Source organism: Prionailurus bengalensis, chromosome B1 (genome assembly GCF_016509475.1).
Source record: "Prionailurus bengalensis isolate Pbe53 chromosome B1, Fcat_Pben_1.1_paternal_pri, whole genome shotgun sequence".
Taxonomy (NCBI): domain Eukaryota; kingdom Metazoa; phylum Chordata; class Mammalia; order Carnivora; family Felidae; genus Prionailurus; species Prionailurus bengalensis.
This window is the reverse complement of record NC_057344.1, coordinates 13,603,636-13,623,583: the sequence shown is the minus strand read 5'-3', so window position 1 is coordinate 13,623,583 and position 19,948 is coordinate 13,603,636. Positions and strand designations below refer to the sequence as shown.

The window sequence follows — 19,948 nt, the reverse complement described above, 5'->3', positions numbered from 1 at the left end:
TGGATATGGAGCCTCACTACCTTAGGATTAAGTATTTTGTCATTTGTGTTAACAATAGGCTGAGTGATAGGGGCGCCTGGGTGGCTCAGGTGGTTAAGTATCCGACGTCAGCCCAGGTCATGATCTCATGGTTTGTGAGTTCAAGCCCCGCGTCGGGCTCTGTGCTGACAGCTCAGAGCCTGGAGGCTGCTTCGGATTCTGTGTCTCCCCCTCTCTCTGCCCCTCTCCAGCTCAAACACTCTCTCTCTGTCAAAAATAAATTAAAAAAATTTTTTTTTTAATTTACAAAAAATACGCTGAGTGATAAAATTTTTATCAGAATATAATATTGATGTGGACCATACTGCAGGCAATGTATTACTATAAGATTAAAAACAAGGTATGCCAGGGTTAGGTGTTTCTTGATTAATACAATCATTTCCATGTTATTAGTAGGAAAGAGCACTTATTATAACATGCTTTGCGTAACTGTACAAATTCATTATTTTATAGCAAATTCTATCTAGAAACAATTTTGTCACAGTTACTTTGGGAAATCAGTTGTGACCTTAGAAACAGTACTGACTTGGTCACATGCACATATTCAGTAATCTGATTTAAATCATGAGTTATTAACCCCAACTGAACTCAGGAGTAAAATCTCATAAATACCTTGAAAAATTGTAGTGAATCAGAAGAAATGTTAAACTGAAATAAAAACAATCATGAGACAGCCAGATCATGAAAAATTGCTTGATTCAAAGAACTTTTAAAGGTTATAGCTCTATTAGAGGGTTTTAAAAAAAGAAAGCAATATGGGAGGAAAAATACAAAGAAGGAAAGATATTAATACGCTCCCTGCCTCCTTTTTGTTTCATTATGCTCCTTTTTTTCTAAGAGGTTACCATTGTTGCAGCTGGTCAGAAATATCACATTCCACGATGTCCCAAAAGGTTTTATGTGACTAAGCTTGACCATACTTTAACTCGAATAACATATTATGCAGCTGTTGAAAATAAAAACACATTGTGGATATGCGAACAGAAACACCAAGAAGAGGCAAGCGACATCTCTGGGGGTGTGAATTAAGACTGCCCATTTCCTATAACACTCGATTTCCACACATATGACGGCAACTAACCATAGACATTCTGAAACACAGGCTCCAGGTACATTTTAGCTGAGACAATTTCTCGGTACTTTTACAAGTACAGTTAACAGTTTTATTTTTAATTAATTCAACATATGGTATGTTGGGAAGGTAGGGGGATTGGATTTATTGTAAGGTGTCTCAGGACGATATACACGCCAAACAACTCCTTTTAAATGACTACAACTAGCTCGGTATAGCTGCACTATATAACACGGGAAAAAAAAGTATATCAGATATGATTGAAAAAGCCGTATCTACATCATATGTCCATTTTTACTGTGACATAACTTCTTTTACCCTTTATTGTTAAGGAAACTCTACACCCAACCGGGGACTCAAACCCACAACCCTGAGATCAAGAGTCACCTTGCTCCACTGGCCGAGCCAGTGAGGTGCCCACCTTGGAATAATTGTTAAAAATTTCAATAAGCAATAATTTATTTTATCTTGATGTATTTTAAGTTTTTCTGTTTTTTTGATGTATCGGCAACTTACGATACTTAAAATATTTGTACATGATTGTTTACTCACTGTCACATATGGAAATAGGCCACTGATACCTCTACGCCAACGGACTTACTTTTACATTAGTTTAAAATTTTTATGCGCAATTTTTTTTCTTTCCATCTTTGTTTTTCTTTTCACGCCAAATGAATAAATGAATATATGAAAGTTGATTTCTAGTAAAAAAACGTTCAAACCTGGCTGCCAGTCAAAGCGTTCATATATAACATAATAGATGTATATTAGTCCTTTCTCATTACAGAGCAAAATAATTTCTGAGTACTAATTTTGGTCATAATGTTATGTTTCTTAAAGATACGAAAGTCAAACTGACTTCCTTCCTACTGCCAAAAAATCTATAGCACATTTCCGACATTTGAAATGCTACATTCTCTTTTGGAAATCAAAGACAACAGTGCCAGCATGATGAGACAACCAAGCATTCAAATGTGCCATGAGGCTTGAAAATCGCTGTGGCCAGAAAGCACCGTTAAAGAAGCAAGCAAACGCTTACCTTTCCTCTCCCTCCTGTGAAAGGCCTGAAATCTGTAGGTTTATGGACAAAAAAAAAAAAAAAAAAATAGACGTAACGGGCATTAAAATATCTCAAGATGGCATGCTGAATAATAGTGTGTCACCAATTAGTGTTCAAGGCAGGAAATTGACCCACTCGTTTCGACAATGACAAAGGTTGAAAACTAGCATGTGGCACAAATGAAATGAATGAAAAGCTGAAAATTGTTTTAATCTTGCAGTCTCCGTAATAAAGTATTTTTTTTCTTAAAACTACATGTAAATCTGAAATTTATTTCATCCTTTTTTTTCCTCTATGAGTCTGGTTTCTACATGTATCTTCATGTGTGTATGTGTGTGTGTGTGTGCACGCGCGCGTGTATTCTGGACAATCATTTCACGTACAACGTACACAGCAAAGCTTTTAATAGCTTCACAACAGATCTCTGAGAAATTTTATGGGAATTTATCTCACACAGTTCTTGAAGTTAGCTCAGTATTATACATGTTCTAAAAGAACTGTATTTCTATGCAAGTGCAGAATCGGAAATCCTATTTTAACTTTTTTTAATGTTTATTTATTTATTTCGAGAGAGAGTGAGAGCAAGGGAGTGGCAGAGAGAGAGGGAGAGAGAGAAACCCAAGCAAATGCCACGCTGTCAGCACACAGCCCGATGTGGGGTTCGATCTCAAGAACCGTGAAATCACGACCTGAATGGAAATCAAGAGTCCGACACTTGACCAATTGAGCCACCCAGGCGCCCCCAGAATTCCTATTTTAACGTTTTTTTTTTTTTTTTTTTTTTTTTTTTTGGGACAGAGAGAGACAGAGCATGAACGGGGGAGGGGCAGAGAGAGAGGGAGACACAGAATCGGAAACAGGCTCCAGGCTCCGAGCCATCAGCCCAGAGCCTGATGCGGGGCTCGAACTCACGGACGGTGAGATCGTGACCTGGCTGAAGTCAGACGCTTAACCGACTGCGCCACCCAGGCGCCCCAAGAATTCCTATTTTAAAGAATCACTTCAAACCCAAACTGCTATGGTAGGTTTTGTAAATGTAGTGTCATGCTTTTAAATAAAAAAAGCTCAGTTTTCTTTCCTCCTGAACATACATTATAAACTACATAATTAAAAACTCATTTTACATAAAGCATAGTATTTACCCCATACTAGTTATAAAAATGGTATATTTCACGTAGCTCTCCTTCTAAACGAAATTAAGCTCAGTATCTACCTCAAATAAATTCTAAGTACGTTGTAAAATTAAACAACATATACAATCAGGGATAGATTTTGACAGAAATACAGGTAGGGAAGAGCATGCGCTGTTAGTAAAATAAATCTTGATGTGGTCGGGTCGCATATCCAAAAAGTCCCATCACCACAATTAGGCACAAAATTTGACTAGGAGTCTCTTAGCAATTACAGCAAAAATGAAAGTAAGTTACATAATTTCCACTTTATGAAAGAAGAAATCAAATTTATTTGCAAAGATAAATTTTTCCAGAAACTAAACTCTGCAAGGAACATATTGAGTTCTTTGTGTACACAATAATGAGCAAAATCTTCAATGATCAACTGATAGCTTCCATGATTAGCTCACTATGCTATATACCAACCTCAGTTCGCTTTTGTGCTAATGGAGTAAATTACATTCTCACTGACATGGCTACCTATTTAATTTAAGAGATTTATTTAACTATTTACTTACTTATTTCTTAAATTATTTATTTAAGTAATCCCTACACCCAACATGGGGCTCAAACTCATGACCCCAAGATCAAGAGTTGCATGTTCTTCTAACTGAGCCAGCAAAGTGTCTCAGGAGATTAATTGTAAGTAGTATTTACAGGACTGAGTCCCCACCTTGGCTGAAAGCTCCTGTAGGACAGGAAAGTTTTGGAACTATACCCTGTGCAGTGTTGATTAAGTGAGAGATTAGCTATCTCCTTCCCTTAGGAGCTTGAATTAAATACCTTGAGTGGCAGTTTAGCTGGGAATAGAAATCACTTGTTGTTTTTTTTTTTGTCTGTGTACCTCAAAGGCATTTTGTAAAAATCTTTTGGTTTTTATTAATGCTCATGAGAAGACTTTGGTTTGAGAATTACTCCTTTGTAGATAATCTTTTTTCTCAACTTGCATTGATATTTTTTCCCTATCCTTAACATTCTATATTTTCTTACCAAAGGTGTCTTTTTTTTTTCTTGCTCTGCACATGGTATGTATGGTCAGTCTTGAATATTCGACGTCATTTTCCAGTCTGGAAAACCCATAGCCACCACCTCTTTGAATGCTGCTTCTCTTCCCTTTCATTCATTCTCTGTCTGATATTCCTATAACTTATATATTTGAAGCCACCATTTTACCTAACACATGCCTTATTTCCTCTCTCATATTTTTTCAATCTCTATTTCTCTATGCTCTAATTCTGACTGAATTGTTCAATAGCACCTTCCAGTTCCCTAATGTTTTCCAACTATGTTGAAACTACAGTCTCTCTGAGCTATTAATGTTTTTAATTTTAAGGACCATATCTTTCTGAATTTTTAGTGGTGTTTTTTCATACGCTCTGCTCTTGTTTCATTTCTGTTTTGGTTTCATAGTTTCTTATTCTTCACGGGTATTGTTTCTCCTCTCATCACTCTGAAGATAATAAACATATTTAGTTAAAATCGTTTTCATTTCATACGCAGTGAACTCATCCCCCAAACATTAACTCCACTGGTCTTCTGGGCTTTAATTTTGCTTCTATATTTTGGCATTTTGATTTGCATACTCATTTGGAAGAGTGGTTTATATGTTCTCTGTCTCTCTCTCTCTTTTTCATTCATCTCTTTCTGTTTCATGGTATTTTGGTTGCCTCCGCCTAGCCATTTACACCCACAACCCAGAACCAGATCAGTAACGTGGAGCTTCTGGTTTGTCATGCACCTGGAGATATTACACATACAGTCCCCAAGTCAGGGAGTATCTTGGCTCAGGTCTTGACTAGCAGGCTGTCTCCTCCATGCAGCTGCCCCCCGTCCTCTGCTTTCTAGGGAGCAATTTATAGACCTTGTCTTCCAGCTTCCTTTCACTACTTTTCAGCTCCAGCTCAGTCCCTGTTTTCAAGCACAGAGACTGGCCTAGGTCCAGGACTTTGATGGGGCACTTTTAGCCCCAGTCATTCTGTAGGAGACAGACTCCCGCCTGCTGCTGACTGCTTTCCTACTCAGATTCCAGTAGGCTCTCACTTCAGCTTCACTTCCTGGTGCATTTCTGTTATTTTTCTCAGCTAGAGAGAGATTTATCTTGTTTTTGGTTGCAGATTCGGCTTAAATGTTTCCCCCCTGTTTTATATTTTATCAGTTTGGGTGTTCAGAATCAAGGAGGCAATAAGGAATACGTGAGTGTAGGAGGGTGGAGGTCGAAGTATGAACATTGCCATCTTCACAGGAAATCTTCCTCGTCTTCCAAATGACAATGTCAACCTATTGATATTATGCATACTAAGGACAATGTGTCCTCTTCGAGTCCCCTCCAGAGCTAAGCCAAGGATCCCAGAGCACTTGTACCGAATCACCCTGAAACGTGCATGTATTTTATTTTTTTAAATATTTTTTAATGCTTAGTAATTTTTGAGAGTGAGAGAGAGAGAGAGAGAGAGAGAGAGAAAGAGAGAGCGTGGGCAGGGAAAGGGCAGAGAGAGAGAGAGAGGGAGATGCAGAATCCGAAGCAGGCTCTGGGCTCTGATCTGTCAGCACAGAGCCCCACGCGGGGCTCAAACCCACAGACCACGAGATCATGACCTGAGCCGAAGTCGGATGCTTAACCAACTGAAGCATCCAGGTGCCCCTCGAAACACCCATTTAAAATGCATATTCCTGGCTCTTCTGCAGATTGAGCACATGGGAATAACTGAGGGGCGGGAGCCCAGGATTGTGCATTTTTAACTGCACTCTAGGCTGTTTCTTCTGCAAACTGAAGTTCCCAGTATGTCACTCACAGTAAAACCCTGCTTATAAGAATCCCCCAGGCGCAGTCTCCTTTGATCCCCAGAGGCATGGTGAGGGTGCAAACACCACAATCAACTACATTCTTGACTGTACGGGGAAGTAAACACTTTTAGTCCAAGCCCCTCCACGAAGTATCTTAAAAGCAAGAAAGTAGCCTAAAACGGTTATCTGGTTAGTTACTATCAAGCAATTGCTTTCTGTGTAACCACCACAATGCCTACCTAGTGACTGACAAGACATCTCGAAGCTTGAGAGACAGGCTTTACATGATGGCTCTTGACCACTGGAAAAGTCCGTGTATCAAACCACCACAGTTGATGGTGACTCACAGCAGGTTAATGCCCCGTTTTAACTCCCTCCTTTATACCTGCCTTTGAGTACACTGAGGCAATGACAAGGGAAGAAATGTGAATCGAATAAAAAATGATGACAAGCGCTTGTCCCAAGCACAGTACGTATGAGTAGAATGTATTTCAAAGAGGAAAGGAGAAAACATTCCAGATATACTTTACTTCAAATAGAGTGAATGAAAAACAATGTTTTCATCTCTGCCCCTAGTCATGCAATATGGTGTATCAAAAACAAAGGGTGAGGGGCTGGTTAAACATCCAACTTCGGCTCAGGTCATGATCTCACGGTTTGTGAGTTCGGACCCATGTCGGGCTCTGTGTGGACAGCTCAGAGCCTGGAGCCTGCTTTGGGTTCTGTGTCTTCCTCTCTCTCTCTCTGTCCTTCCCCCACTCATGCTCTCTTTCTCTCTCTCTCAAAAATAAACATTAAAAAAAGTTAAAACAACAACAACAAAGGGTGAAGCTTCTACCTACGTATTTCCATAACCTGGGAAAACTTCTCTTTTTCATTTTCATTCATGCGCTTTTCATTTGTGGTCCTCACTTTTAAAGACAACTTCTCATGTTGTCCTTTTTCTCTGCTGTGAGTCCCTCCCGAGCGCATTTTAATTTTCATGTGGGTGGTGATGCTTATAGTGATTCCAAGGAAGCAAGTCCCATTAATTACAGCAATGTGTTATAACTGGAAAGTCACAAAATTATTTTACATGAGGAAAAAAACAACCCTTTAAAAAAAATCTGTCTGGCATCACGCCAGCTGAGAGCTAATCATTAGTAAGGCCCAGAAAAGAGAAATACTGCGTCTCTCTAAAGACAGAGGGAAAGTCAGCTCCTGTCTCTAAAGGTGCTGGCGCCCTCCTTCACGGCTGTCACGGGTCCAGATACAAGTGCAGTCAAGACCGCATGCCCCTCTAGTTAAAGGTCTGAGTAAGCCACCCCATTTTCAGAACGAGAAAATTCAAGTGTTGCCTGATTATTATACACGTGGCTGCATTGCCATTATTGTCTTTGTTATTGACATCTTCCCAGCACCCACGGCTACTGTAGGGATTTTAAGTTTATTTATTTGCTAATTTGTGAGGGAGAGAGAAAGCACAAGCCCGGGGAGGGGCAGAGAGGGAAGGAGAGAGAGAATCCCAAGCAGGCTCCACACCACCAGCACAGAGCCCAATGTGGGGCTCAAACTCACAAACTGTGAGATCAAGACCTGAGCCGAACTCAAGAGTCAGATGCTCAACCGACTGAGCCACCCAGGCACCCCAATACTGTAGGGATTTTAAATAGGAAGACGTGACCCTTGTGGACTTAAAATTATAAAACATAATACGGCAGTCGGATATTTTGGAGGACACATCAATAACTAAAGAAAATGCTCTCTTTTTTTTTTTTTTTTTTTTGCAACTTGCATATTCTCATTACGGTATTGTCCTCGGGACGGACTTAGATCTATAAAACAGTCAAGCCCCCTCTGTCATCAGTATCTTTGTGACAAATTACCCATGTAAATGGGTGGATGAGGCAGAGTCCTCATGATCCAACTCTGAAGACGTAGTTGTGACTAACAAGATCCTACACCAACCACAGGTGGAAAGGGGTGTAGTTAGTTGTGCCGTGGAATTTCTAGCCCTGGTGCTGGATTTGCTCCCAACAGGGAAACAGACTGCAGCCAAATCTCTGGGGGCTATTTCAGCTAAAATGAGACCAGGAGGCCTCTGTTTTGGCTGCTGGGATGAAAGAAAATATGCTCCTTGTAACTCAAACTGGAATAGGAACTGTATTTTCTCATAGAAACTGTGCTATAACAGACATATTGCATATTTCATTTTTCTAGGATGCTGTCTATAGCCTTAGGGATGATCCCACAGAGATGCCAGGTGCCCCAACCAGACAAAAGCCAGCCTGGTGGATGGGAGACAAGACCACAAATGTCCTGATGGGCCAATGTGGCATAGCTCTTACCTGCACAGAAAAGGTCACTGGCCAAACTCCGGCAGTGTTACAAGTGGCTGTTGCTAGGAGCCACATCTGTCTGTCCTGTCTCCTCACTTGTGCTTCCTCCCAATTTGCTCTGTTTACCTCATTTGTCAGAGTGTCACGGCACAGATGAAACAAGTTTTGGTTATCTGCCTGCCCCATTTATCTGAATCCTCGCATGGCTTCCGTTATCCAGAACCTACTTTGTCACTGCTTTGCTGCCTTATTCCAACCAAGACTCAGGTTCCACTTCTTTCAACCATGCCCATGCTGCTAACTTAACAGGAAAGAGGCTGCTAAAAGGCACGTAGGTCACCTCATGTGATACAGATATATGTATTTTTGAATATTTCATTGTGAATAACACTGGCCAGGAGATGTGGGTTCCTCGGGAAGAATGCCTCTTAAGTGAATGCAGATAAATTCTATTTCGCCCACACTGAACCCCCTGAATTTTAGTAAGAAAAGGATGCAATATGAAAGACTGCTCTTTATTTTAAACTTTTCAAGTAGGCAAGGTCAATTTGTTGTTTTTTTTTAAAAGAGAGCCAAAGTGCTATGCAAGGCTAGCCAACCATGATTGTCAGCCTTACCTTCCATTCCCTGCTGTCCTTCCTACACCATGTTCTCATGTCAGGAAGCCTTTTGCCTTCTCCTCTTTAAGAAGTGTGCAGAAGATTGGGGCGCCTGGGTGGCGCAGTCGGTTAAGCGTCCGACTTCAGCCAGGTCACGATCTCCCGGTCCGTGAGTTTGAGCCCCGCGTCGGGCTCTGGGCTGATGGCTCGGAGCCTGGAGCCTGTTTCCGACTCTGTGTCTCCCTCTCTCTCTGCCCCTCCCCCGTCCATGCGCTGTCTCTCTCTGTCCCAAAAATAAATGAACGTTGAAAAAAAAAATTAAAAAAAAAAAAAAGAAGAAGTGTGCAGAAGATAAATATTTGCCATTGGTCCTAAGGTTTTCTCTAGAAGAACACAATTTTTCCAGTCTGGTCCAGCACAGTTTGAGCTTTCAAACCTTTACCCTGAACTTGCAGGACTATGGCATGTATTTCTGCCTCTATTTTATTTACATTCTGTTGTCACAGAGGGGAGTTTCTCCTAAGGAATTTGGATGAAGGGCCTCTGGGAAGAATGGTTGATAAATCGATACCTTTTGGGGGGAAGAAAAAGTTCAAATGCAACTAAGTTAATTTTTATCCCTATTCTTGCAATGATTAACTAACTGACAAGGCCTGCAAAGAGAAACTCCCTGGTCAACATCCTCTCTCCTACTGCACACTGGGGCCTTAGGGTACAGTCCTGTTTGCCTTTTTCCCATGGTGAGTCTATGATTATACTTTTTGTAGACGGCTCTTACTACGACAGCAAGTCAGGATTAAAGGTGAGTTCATCTCTGAAGAAAGAAATCACAGGTACATTTGAACTCAGTAGGTCAGGTTTATAAAAAACGGGCAGGAGTTTGCTGTAAACACGAGGAAATCTCAAGGTTATTGGTATCAATCACTTGTGCATTAATTCTGAGAGGCATTTTTTTAAAACGCATTTGGTATTACCATTCTAATACTTGATGATACTGTTTGAGAAAATAGAAGGAAGATCTGGAAATGAAGAATAAGTTTCTTAATGTAGCATAAAGCAGCAGAGGTATTATGGAAAATCAGATCATTTGCTAATAATCTATTAGGATGTCTTTTTGAAATGATGCAACGTATTTTGAACAAATGTCAATTTCATTATTGAAACTTTTAAAATTCAGACTCATTCTTTATAGCTTAAAATGCTCAGTCCCAAGTCTTTCTTCTTGCTGAATGTCAGTATGCAACAAAATTCATTCATTCATTCACCCAACAGATGTTTGAGATCCCAGGTCCCAACACCAAAGTCATTCAGGTTACAATGTTATAAAAAAGTAAGAAGCAATGTGACATTTTCTTTCTTGTAGGAATGACATTATTTAAAAGATTTGAACTACTCACTACTAGCTTTTTCTTCATAGAGGTGTCAAGGGTCACACTTCCCTACAATATGTTATTTTGACATATTTTGATAAATTTAGTGGCTAGAAAATGAAGCAGGTGACCCTGAGAATCTCAATTCATCTATAAGTGGATACATCTTGGTTGTATTAAAATTCAACCTGAGAGGGTAAGAGCCAACCTAGAAGTAAAAAAAAAAAAAAATAGTTTTCTAAATTGATAACCCAAAGTTTATTTATTCCTTTTCCTATTATTGAATGTAATTTATGTGAAACTGGCTTTTATGTTAGAATTCTATCCACCAGAACTGGACTGAGATATTCACGGACTGAGTATAAAGCAATGAAGCTGATTTCCAGAGGCCACCCATCAAAACTCAATTCTCTCATTTTATGGCCACACCATGGATAGAAAAGTCCTCACGTCGCCTCCTTATAATTCTCATCAGTACAAATGGAATGAAAGCAAACAGCATTCCAGATACAAAGGTGGTCACTCTTTTGTTTCCTGCTCTAAGTTTCTTCCACTGCTCTCCTTTGTCCTAAAAAATCTGAAGATAGCAAATCTGCTCGTGACGAACCGGGCAAGAATTAAACATCCGAAATGTAATTAATCAAATGCCATTTCAGTCTATTTTTGTTAGTGGAAACAGAGACTCGGATTCAAATGTGCTTCTGCAATTTTATCTTTTAACATTAAAACACTGTCTTTGACATTTCTATCTCCATAGCTCTTGAGGAAGTTAGAGCGAATCTGACGTTCAGACAACAGCTACATGTAACCTTTAAAACATGTAATTTCATTTTATTTTATTTTTTAAAGTTTATTTATTTATTTTTGGGGGGAGGGGCAGAGAGCGAGAGGGAAGGAAAGAGACAGAATGGCAAGCAGACTCTGCACCATCAGCACCGAGCCCCATGCTGGGCTCGAGCTCACAAATCTTGAGATCATGACCTGCTGGCGGCTTGACCGACGGAGTCACCCTGGCGCCCAGCGTCTTATTTCAAAATTAAGAACGGGCTTTATTAATTATCTGAAACTTCTGACAGGTGGAGAAACCGAGGAGAGTCAGTCGTGCCCAGGGTATTCAGCCACCAGCGTACGTCGAGTTCCTTAAGGATGGAGATGATGTTTCCTCCTCTGGCACCTGCTGCCCCGCATGGTGATGCACTCAGCGCGCGCCCCTCTGTCCCTGCTGAAAGCGCACTGCCCAGCGCGCTGTCCTCAGGATCCAGAGGGAGAGGGGAGGAGACAAGGAGCCAGCCAGTCTTGGAGGCCACCACCCCCTCTCTCTCCAAAGTCAAAAAAACAACCAGGAGCACAACAGGAGACCTTCGGGAGAGTGTGGGGCACGGATCAGGAAGCTGAGCCTCCAGAAAGGAGGCTGGGAGCAGATCTCACCCCCCCCCCCCCCCCCCCCCCCCCCCCCCCCCCCCGAGAGGCCAGGTAAACGTTACAGGGAATGGTGGGGCAGGGGGGTGTGCGGAGGACCCTCTGCTTGGGAGCTGCCAGTAACTGTGTCTACTACTTTTTTCAGAGCTGGGTGCTGGGTTTGACTCCTCACCCAGAAGGTAGGGAGAGGGGTTCTGCGTGAAAATGAACTTCACCCGCAGCAACTTTTGCGGCTGCCTTCCTGTTGTTATTTAAGGGACCTGCCTTCCACGGGGAGGTGTGAGGCAGCGGGCGACCTGACACCACGGTGACCGGTGATGATGAAGAGCCTTCGGGAGAGTCCAATGCGTATGAGCCTCCGCCTTGGCCTTGGCCTCAGCACCCAGCACCGTGGGTGCGGTTCTCAGGCTCCTTTGATGGGGAGACGTATATTCTAATCAGCAGAGAGCTTACCTTTCCTAAGGGTCATCCTGTTCGAATACAATGGAATGGAATGCGTTAATGAATACTCATTGCGGTCTGGGGCCCCTTGAACTCAGAATCCAGATTCAGGAGGCACGCGCCTGACATTAGCAAAGCCCCGAAATTTTTCATCAGCCCGGCTGCACTGCCTGCACATGCAACGTGTCAACACGAGAGACTGGAAATACTGTCGTTCAGCGCCTAGTTCTCAGCACCCTGATTAGGCATACGCTGTCAGCTTCATTTGTACTTGAGCCATAAAAAGAGTTGCGTCGTGATATTGTCTTCAAAATTCTGGCAGGATTTATTGACGGCTGAGATGACTGTGTTAGTTTTGCTGCTACGCTGTTAAAAACTCAAATTTGTTCTTTTTTTTTTTTTTTAAAGGCGATGAATTACTTCACTTTGCAGGTGTAGTTTCCATATTCCCAAATAATATTTCTGACCTTGGGGAAGATTTAGATTGAATACTCTCCGTTAAGCATTCATAGATTTTTCACGTTTAGGCTACACACTCAAAGAACTGTTAGGAACTTGGTCTTCAATAGTCCTCATGACGTCTTACTGCCCTGAACAATGTAAAGGGTTGTGGTCATTCCTATTTGACTGAAAAAGAGGGGAGGCAGAATTTCAGAAAACTTTTTTTTTTTTTTTTTTATCATCAGACTGTGTTGATGGTGTTCGAAAAATGAGTTAGTAGATTCTGAAGCACAAGCCCAAGTTTCTATTACTAATTAATAAAATAAACTTGGTACAAAGAGGACCTGATCTCTTTTTCTTTAATTTTTTAACGTTTGTTTATTTTTTGAGAGAGAGGGAGACAAAGCACGAGCGGGGGAGGGGCAGAGAGAGAGGGAGACACGGAATCGAAAGCAGGCTCCAGGCTCTGAGCTGTCAGCACAGAGCCCGACGCGGGGCTCGAACTCAGGAACCATGAGATCATGACCTGAGCCGAAGTCAGACGCTTAACTGTGCCACCCAGGCACCCCAAAAAGAACCCGTTCTTCAGCTGTATCCTGTTTTGCAAGGGTAGCCTACCTTCCCATGCAAAATATGCAAAAGATGCACTGCCACTTAGAGAGAAAACAGATGAAAGCCAATCTTCTCTGAAGAACAGGTAACAATTTAGTCAAATGTTCCAACTCCATTTCACGCTCCCACTCATCAGATGGGATGTCCGTAACTGCCTAAAGATCTTCAACACAAAACATAATGCGGGGTATATACTGTTCTTGCATCTGTACCTACAGTTAAGACACAGTGGAGAGCGCCTGTGGTCAGTTACAAGGAATAGCAGTCAGAAGTCTCCAAAAACAGATGCACAATCTTTTATTTACTCCAGACCTTTTTATTGTTACAGCTGCACCATCATTATATTTCAAAATAATTCCTTATGCTCTGTTTGTTTGAACCATGGAAGTATATCATCGTGCCTTTGTAAAAATGTCTTAGTGGAGAAATCTTACTCTTGACTGATCAACCTTAGGACTTAAAACTAGATTTCACTTGACTGAACTGCCGTTTTTGCCGAACTGTGTCTGAATGATAGGAATCGTGGACAGCCTGCCTCAGAAATGCTCGGGATGACCCTTGCATCATAACTTTGGTACAAAATATAGATGTGACCAAAGCAAGAATCCAAAAATCTAAACATCATTTTGAATTAATTGAATTGTGACCAGTGATACCTGAGAGACAGGCTGGTTTTGGGACATAAATATATTTCCAGCATTGTTACACGTTTCCTTTTATTCTCAAATCAAATGTGTCAGGGAAGTGACCAAAGACTCTATTTGACTACAGGAAAGTTATGTTTAAAAAAAATTTCATATCCCAGGGCTTAATTACCTTTTAAATCATATTAAGATATCATGTAGCTTACAAAAAAAATTGAGTTGTCTCATGAAACAATCGTTTGGTTCACCAACACTTATTAACATAATTTTTCCACTATCTCTTTGTTCACATCCTAATTGTAGGATAAGAAAATCCTAGGCAAGCGTAGCAAACAGGAAGTTTTACCCACATAAAAATTCCGATGAAAACCAACCCAACTCCCTCACCCTTTCAAAGAGGAGGTAAAGTATATTAAATTTTCTTTTAGGCTCACTGGAATATTTTCATTATGTCCACTTTGATTTACTTTGGGCCATGGATGTGCACATGTTTATTTTTCTGGCTGGTTATGTCTACGTTGGCCCAGAAAACAGACTACTGTCAGCATAAAAAGCACAATGCTTTGAAAAGTTGCACTGACTTTGTTTTTACTGTAACAGTAGCCAGTCAGTGTGTATCAAGTTTTGAAGCCGGAGGGACAAGTGTCCCCAAAACCTGTACACCGAGGAAGTCCACATATTTGCAAAGATGGCATTTTGCCCATTAAGTTAGAAACAATTAAAACAAAGGTCCTTTCCCCTATGGCTTTAAATGTTTTTTTAAATGTTTATTTATTTATTGGGGGGTGGGCAGAGAGAGAGGGAGGGAGAGAGAATTCCAAGCAGGCTCGCCCCATGCTGTCAGCACAGAGCCCAATGCGGGGCTCGAACTCACGAACCATGAGATCATGACAAGAGCCGAAATCAAGAGCAGAAGAGCCAAATGACTGAGCCATGAAGGCGCCCCTCCCCTATGGCTTTCCAGGAAATAGTCAAGAATAGCAAAGGAAAGTCCCTGATCATTTTGGTATCCCAATAAAGTGAGTAAAAGCAGCTAGCTATTGAGTTCAGAGGTACAGGCTTGCCCATCACCTGAACTAAGGACAGTTCTCGAACTGCCTTTCATGCAGCGTGGGATACACTAACAGGTATCTGAGCACCAGTGTTCCACGCTATCGCAGGATTCTGACGTCCCTTCCACTTACGACCTCTGGCCATCTGTCTTTGTTAATCAATATCTGTAAACTCTGTTTGCACGGATAAGAAGAGTTATAGTGAAATGGGTTGGTAAATAGATAAAGTGGTCTCAAGGTGGAAATGATAATAATGGGCCACACTATCCCCCTTCCATCCGCTTCCTTTTCCATTCCTTATTCACTTTTCATCTGCACTTGGAACTACCATTGATAACAGATTAAAGAACACGACAAATGCGAATGTTAAATGAACGCCTTTAAGACTTGAACCCCAAAATATCAGAGAAACCAACTCTGCAATGCTCAGTCATCAGAGGACATCTTTCGGTCTGTGGTAATTTATAACACATAAATGCAAGAGAAATTCACATTATAAAATAAGAAAATCTGAGACTCAGTGTCTCACTTAATATTCGAACTCATCGGCAGCCTTGGGAAAAAAACCAAAAAACCAAAAAAAACCACCCAAAACCATGTTGATAAAGCAGATGTTGAATGGTCTCAGTGGAAAATGATTGAAAGCCTGCACCATGTAATTATTATAAAATACCACACATCTGGTACAAAGTTTGGCCTTATATCAAAAGTCATTTAGGACAAAATGCGTAAGGAGACTTCTGGCCTCATGAAAGTCTGAGCCTGTAGTTTATAGAATGATTTCAACTGTAAGTTCCCTCTTTGCTAAACAGAATTTATTTCATGAAGAAACAGTAGGTTTCTCCAAACCACCAAACAAATAATTAGGCCATTAAAACTGGACAACTGCAAGCTATTATTTTAAAGAAAATACAGCGATGGAAAATTATACAAAGCAATCTGGCTCCATGGGAAAAATACTGGAAGAATGTAGACTACTTACAAATGACCTTTTCATTCATGAAAAGCTAAGGTCTCAAAGGAACTCTGGAATAACTTGCATATGAGTTTATCGCTAATCTATCATCAGGAAAAAACTCCAAGCTGAGAGAGTGCCTTGCTAATGTATTCTGAGTCCACTGGAGCAGAAGCAGGAATGTTCTGGCTGTAATATTTCTCTCCATCGCTGCAGCCATCTGCCCGTCATGGGTCACATCCACTATGTACCATCAGCAGAGAGTTGCTCTGCATTTATATTTATCAAAAGTCAAATCTTAAAGCTGGTAACGCGTTGCTTTCTTTCCACCCTGAAAGTGCAATGTGAGTCCTAAATTAACCTGATAAATAAAAATAACAGGCTATTACTACATAACCCTTTCTCCGTAAACATCTCCCAGAGGAAGCCATGATGTTATCGTGGAAAAAGAAAAACTTTCAGTAACAAAGTAACGCTACTAAGAATGAATCGGAAAACCGGCGCTCCCTTAATTAGAAAAACAGAGCCTAAAAAATATGCTTGTATTGTGAATTTTTTTGAGATTCATCTCGAAGACCCCATTTTGCTATTTATTATACTTTGTTAGGCTGCTAAATTGTTACGGGTGTATCCATCTTCTGAATTATGTTTCCCTCATCCACAAAGATGTTCGATCTTAAAAATAACTTTAAAGTTACATGTAATATGCTAGCTTTACAATATCAACAGTACTTGGAAATAAGTGAAATGTGCCTTATTTAGCCAACACACAGAATCGTATCGATATACAAACAGAAAAATGTCATGTAATGAGATGATTAAGAAAAACATGAGCTTTGTGTCTTAAAGGTTATCCATTTTAGGTTACAGTAATTGATCTCAGTCACTTCAAATGTTTAAAACATTCCAACCCCTCAGCCAAATGTTGCAGAAATAACTCTGCCAGAATTTCAGTAGAGAAAATTTTAGAAGGCTGTTCAAATCCAAAGAAAAGGAAAAATATATATTATTGCTGAACGTTGTACGTGTGTTCTGCTTTCCAATGAAAACCATAGCCAAATAAGCTTTCATTAAATTGGAACAAGATGACAAATACTAAAGCTGAAAATGCATACACTAAATTGAAACATTAAACATTACATAAGGTCTCTAATGTGTCACAAAAAAAATATTTCGAGACAGAAAATAAAAGAAAATATTTTCAATATCTTAACTGCTGTCTCCTCTTTCCCCCAAGACACACAAGTAAAAAATAGGTAACGGCCTTTGAAGCCAAACTTTGGTTTTAAAAACAGCAAAGAAGGAATACTGGTTAATCGTAAATTTCACTACCAAGATGCTACAGACGTAGGCATATTTACAGCGGTTGCAAACACAGCTATCTGGAGACCTTTTGACCGTAGTCAGGTGAAGAGACGGACTGTCAGAGACTCACTCGCCATGAACCACCCCTTCGCAACAACAACACGTTGCCCATAAAACTGCAAACTGGCAGGCGAGCAACGATCTTATTGCATAGCAGTTTGGGGGTACATTTCCCATCTTCTATGAAGGTTATAATATAGCAAAAACTAAACAACTAATGCGTTGTGCAGCTCAAACGGGCCATGGCATAACACGGAGATCGCAGGGGAAACCGGTTCCGCCTTAGTCTACGGGAGCAGGCAGATTTGCAAAACGTTCTTCCGACCAGGTAGTTGAAATACCACCAAGCGCTAATGCCAAGAAAACTTGCAGCTAATTTTCACACGTGAAAATATCTCCTTGAAAACAAACTGTACTCATTATAGAGCCTGCCGTTGACTGTTGTCGCCGTAGGAGGCTGATTCAAAGGGAGCCAGTGTGGCCAGTTTCTGTCCAGCTGCTTCCACTCTGAGGAAACAGCTCACGTATTTAGAATGCAGGTAAGAGGTTCTACAAAGAAACAAAGTCTTGGCTATTTTGAAGACAAAAAAAAAAAAAAAATTACCAACCGAAATACTCTAAAACAGCGTCTGCCTTATTCCTCCCCCCAAATATTTTACCAACAGTATTTGCCCATATAATTCTTATTTTAACCAAGGTGTGAATTTATCATTTGAGGTCTATTCATTCTTTAGGTGCCACTTAGCACCTAAATTACATGCAGTGATTTACAACCTTACTAGTTGATGCATCTGAGAACTGTAACGGTCCTCCTGAAATACACGGGGTAGGTAGCTCACTAGCCTGACACGTCCTGTATTTATCCATGAGAAGAGCAGGTCCCAGACTGGACATAGTGTAAACACATGTAGGTAATCAATAACTACTTGCTGGATTATGCTGAGTGAATTGAAATGAATTGAATTGAAGTGAAGTGAATTGCGGGCAACTATCCATTTTAACACTCCAATGATAGACCAAGTCTTTGGACTTATTCCATAGTGGACTCAAAGTATTGTCACCTTCAAAGAGACCCTTAAGGAATGCTTTCTGGTGATAAAATAATGACTTTTTTTTTTTTTTTTTTTTTTTTTTACCTCCAGAAAGACACCTAGTTCTCGCCACAGATGTATCTGGTTAAACTGGTTATTAGCTAAACAGAACCCGAGAATGTAACATTTTACCTTTCCTCCACCTTTCCATGGCTTTGATACCTACACTTGGAGCAGGCAGGCAGATATTATTCAACTCCCCTTCGCGTGCGGTTCATTCCTAGGAACTCAATACGGTCAGTACTTCAGAAAGATCACCACGAGACACTTTGACTTTTAAGTCAGCCAGCACCTCCTGGGCACTTGGGTAGCCAACAACCTCTAAATTTCTGCTATGTACAGTCCATAGACTAGCACCAGCCAGAGAAGGACATACAGAAGAAAGCTGTGACAAGTGTTCAAGTATCCCCAGTGACCCCAGAGACGCATGGCGGTGTGGTCTCTGGCCCTGTGTTCCTCTTCTCCTCAGAGCAATCGACACATCCATTGCCTAACGCCTGTCTAGGGTCTGGACTCAGTCTCATCCTTCGTCAAGAGGAACTCTGTGCGCTCTGGTGTCATATGTAAAGGATTCGGTGACAAGTGCCCTCCAGGGTAGGTCTGACCCTGTGTTTTACTTTCTCCTAAAGGGGCTACTGCCTCTCTCCTGAGACAAGGGGTCCCTGTAAGTAGAGGCACCTTATTTGAATTTCTATTTTCCCAGGCTGTCCAGGGCACCAGTGTCTCCAGAACTAAAAGTCCTCCTCTAACACTGAACGCCAGATGTCCCTAAAACAGAGAACAAAAGCCTGCTCACGTGGATTGCCATAGGTAATAAACTCAAGGAAATCACAGCTGGGCCTGGCAGAGAGATCCCGATCACAATTATGAACCCACAAAGAAAGCAGAGCACTCATTCGGAGCAGTGGTTCTCAAAGTGTGGTTCCCAGAGCAGCGGATTCTCGGCTCCCCCGACCCAGACCCTTCAAGTCAGAGACGTGGGCGATGAGTGTGGTTTTAACACCCCTACAGGTGATTCACATGCTCCCTGAAGTTTGAGGACATCAATTTAGGGTATGATTTTGTGAGGAACTACATCTCCACGACTTGCTTCAGTGTTCTCTGAGCAAGTGCCATGCCAACCTTGCTCAACCTTGGATAAGTCACCTATAAAGTGGAGATAACATCATAGGGTTAGTGGGTCCATCATAGGGTTAGTACCAATGCTTCATGTGATGCACACAGTCGGCGCTCAGTTATGTTCTCCACTCCTAGACCCTCCGTTCATTTCCTGGTACCGACCACTCCCCATGATCTCGTGTTTGATACTTTTTTTCTCAAAACTACCTCTTCACTGTCTTCATATTCTGCTCACATTGTCTTTCTTAGATTGAGTCAGGGTCTTGTTTCTGGTCTAGATCCTTCTAGGTTTTCCCTTGCTTTACACAGTCCACCCTTCCATTCTTAATTCACAGCATACAATCGCGCACAGTTGTGTTTATATGTGTGATTTAAGGACTCCTGTATTATACAAT

General features: G+C 41.1%; 1 protein-coding gene across 10 annotated transcripts in view; it reads right to left on the bottom strand.

Annotated features, from left to right (window-relative positions):
* Positions 1 to 19,948, bottom strand: part of TENM3 (teneurin transmembrane protein 3) — a 453,850-nt gene that overhangs the window by 374,114 nt on the left and 59,788 nt on the right. The window lies entirely within an intron of this gene.